This window comes from Otolemur garnettii, unplaced genomic scaffold, assembly GCF_000181295.1.
Source record: "Otolemur garnettii isolate 467f Iridium unplaced genomic scaffold, OtoGar3 scaffold00043, whole genome shotgun sequence".
NCBI classification, from domain to species: Eukaryota; Metazoa; Chordata; class Mammalia; order Primates; family Galagidae; genus Otolemur; species Otolemur garnettii.
The window spans coordinates 10,137,135-10,140,798 of NW_003852438.1; positions in this window are offsets into that span (position 1 = coordinate 10,137,135).

Below are 3,664 nucleotides of genomic sequence, written 5' to 3' on the forward strand. Positions count from 1 at the left end.
GTTGTTTGGCGGGTCCGGGCTGGGGATTCGAACCCGACAGCTTAGGTGTACGTGGCTGGCGCCTTAGCCGGTTGAGCTATAGGCGCCGAGCTGGGTCCCTCCTTCTTTACAGTGGTTTGTTCCCAGGTTCTGGCAGCATCTTTGGGAATGGCCCAGGCATCTCAGGCTCCAAGGGGCTGCAGCTCTTCTTGAGCAAGGAACAGACCCAAGTCTATACAAGCACCCTTCTCCTTCCAGCAGGTCCTGAAACCTCCCCTGGGACAGTGCCTCCTTCTCTCTGGGCAGCTCACACCCTTCAAACCTAAATGCCTCCCTTAGGCCCTGACCCACATTTGCTATGAACCACTCAGGACCTTGAAAGAGGCGGGCATGAAGGTTGCCTGGGTAACTCTGGGAGAGGGGCACCCTTTGGCAGAAAGACCAGTTGCCAGGGAGACCCAGGACAATGGGCAGGGTACAAACCTTGGTTAGCATGTACCAAGATAAGGAAAGATGTAAATGTCCAGGTCTCTTCCAACTCCTCTGTAAAGCCACCAGGGTCTCCTGGTCAGAACTGGGTCTGGGGCAGCTGAAATTCTAAAACTCCTAAAAGAAACCTCCTAGGGGTTAGTTCTGCAACTCAGGGGAACCAAATAGGACCAAGCCTGAGGAAACTCAAGGAAAGAAGCAAGATCTAGGAAGGGTTGGAGAAAGTATAAGGCTTAATGTGTTATGTTGTAGAACTTCTGATACTGTATCTAATCACTAGTGAAAATGAGAGGAAAAAAGAAGAAGAACTTCTGGGACTAGAGGTCTAAAGTGAAAATATGCAGAGTATACCCTCCTCCCCCTCAAACTAAAACGGTGGGTTTTCTTTTAGTTCGACCTCTAAGAAGCTGACATTCCACATTTTACCACCAGATGGCAATCTTGTCCATTTATTGGATTAAGTACCCTCCTAGAAAACGGGAAAGAAACCAGGAGGTGGTTTCCCAAATTGTTCCTCACTCCCCAGTATTTGGCAGACACCAGTAAGCCCTTGCGGGTACAAATACACGATTTTCTCTCCCTCTGCAAGTGCTGACCAGGTTCACTTGACAGTGCTCATTCATTCTTTATTCAAAAGCCCAGAAAAAGTTCTTGTTCTCATGGATCTTACAGGGTATGGGTTATAAATTGGGATAATAGCAATGACTGGGCTAGGGCACCAACCACACATACATGAGGGCTGGTGGATTCGAAACTGGTACAGGTCTTCCAAACAACAATGACAACTACAACCAAAAAATAGCCAGGCGTTGTGGTGGGTGTCTGTATTCCCAGCTACTCCAGAGGCTGAGGCAAGAGAATTGCCTAAGCCCTAGAATTTGAGGTTGCTGTGAGCTGTGACACAACAGCACTCCGCCGAGGGCGACATAATAAAACTCTCACACGTAGTGAGACTGTCGCAGAAAAAAAAAATGTAATTACAACAGTGTGTCAGACATTTAATCCTCAGAACCTTATAAAATAGGAAAGATTTTTGTTTGTTTGTTTGTTTGCAATTTTTGGTGGGGTCAGGTTTGAACCTGCCACCTCCAGTATATGAGGCCAGTGCCCTACTTCTTTGAGCCATAGGTGCCACCCTAAATTATGAAAGATATTGTTATCCCCCTATTATAGATGAGGAATCTCAAGTGTAAAGTTTAACCACTTGTCCAAGTTTACATAATCAGAAAAGAGAAAGAGCTGGAACTTGAACCCAGTCAGCCTGGTGTTAGTCTAGAAGCTGTGTGGTTAACCTCCACCCCTCACAAATGGTGCAAATATCTATGACTTGGGAGGTGCCTCTACTTTAGAGTTGGAAGTCAGGAAAGGACTCCTGAATGGCATGTCATTCTCATCTATGCTGAGACCTGAGGAAAGAGTAAATTTGGCCAAGAGATTGGAGGATGGGAGGGAGTGGAGGTAGGTGGGGGAATTATTTTAGCAAGAAGAGATAACCTATGTTATGCAAAGATTCAGAAATGGGGCGGCGCCTGTGGCTCAGTGGATAGGGCGCTGGCCCATATACCGAGGGGGCAGGTTCAAACCAGGCCCCGGCCAAACTGCAACAAAAAAATAGCCAGGTGTTATGGTGGGCACCTGTAGTCCCAGCTACTCAGGAGGCTAAGGCAAGAGAATCTCCTTAGCCCAGGAGTTGGAGGTTGCTGTGAGCTGGGTGATGCCACAGCACTCTACCAAGGGCGATAAAATGAGACTCTGTCTCTACCCCCCCCCCAAAAAAAAAGATTCAGAAATGATCAAGAGAATGAGAGTGGAACACTCCATTTAAGTTTTTAGGCTGGGTGATTGAGTATCATTGACTAAAGGGAAAAACTGCAGGATAGGGCATGTTGTAGGGGAGAGAAGGGGTTCTCTGTTTAACATAGGATCTTTGAGGTACCTTGAAACTTCAAGAGGAAGGTATCAGGAGGCATTTTGCATGGAGTTTTGGCTGGCAGTTTCATCTAATGTCTTGTCCGGTTTATATGTTCCCCAAGGAAAAGAACCAGTCTTATTCTTCTTTGCATCTCATTTTTCTTTGCACTTGACACTAGAAACCTGTTTGGTGAGGAAATGAAAGCTGCACTTCCTTCTCTAAGGGAGCACTAACTCTCCTCTCACGGTGTGTAATTTTGCTGAGGAAATGACACTAAAGAAACATTTTGGAGACCAGGAGATGCCAGAACATGTGGTAAAGGCAGTCACTGCTCTGGAAGATCAGGAAAAGAATCATGAAGAAGGAGAAGCCCACGAAGGCCACTACCACTGATGGATTACTATGAAATCCTCACAACCAGTTGAGGGTAGGAATTGCGATCCCTACATTATAGATAAAGAACCTGATGGAATGCTGAGATACCCATGTCTTGGTCCAAAGCTAAGAAGGGAACCAGCTGTCTAAGTTTTTGTTCCATTCTGTTCAGTCTCAGTTTCTGATCTCCATGGAAAAAGATTGCCTCTGCCTCTTCAAAGCTCACCAGCTTTGTCTCAGCAGCTGTAGCACAGTGGTTACAGCACTGGCCACATACACGGAGAGTGGTGGGTTCCAACCTGGCCCAGGCCAGCTAAACAACAATGACATCTGCAACAAAAAATAGCCAGGCATTGTGGCGGATGCCTGTAGTCCCAGCTCCTCGACAGTCTGAGGCAAGAGAATCGCTGAAGCCCAAGAGTTTGAGGTTGCTGTGAGCTGTGATGCCATGGCACTCTACCAAGGGCACCATAGTCAGATTGTCTCAAAAAACAAAAACAAAAACAACTCACCAGCTTTGTCATCCTAACCTCCACCCAACCCAACCTTCTCCCTTCACAGCTGCACCCACACTCCCTTCCCTCTTTCTACTCCAGGTCCCCAACTGAACTCTGTCCATATGCCTGCTGCTCTTTATGCCTATGGCAAGCCAACTTTAAGATATTTTACTGGACTCTAATTCCAGGGAGGAAAGCAATGCCTCTCCCTTTATGCTGTCTGATAAGCCCCAGAATGAAGTTCATCCATTTATTCAACATTGTGTATACCTGGAAATGAAAAGACCCAATCTTATCAAACATTTTCAATTTGTCTATTGGTCCAGGGCTTTGGGATCAAGAAATAAGACTAGAGAAATTGTGGTTTAGGAAGAAGTATGCAGAATCCAGAAGTTTTTTTTTTTTTTTTTTT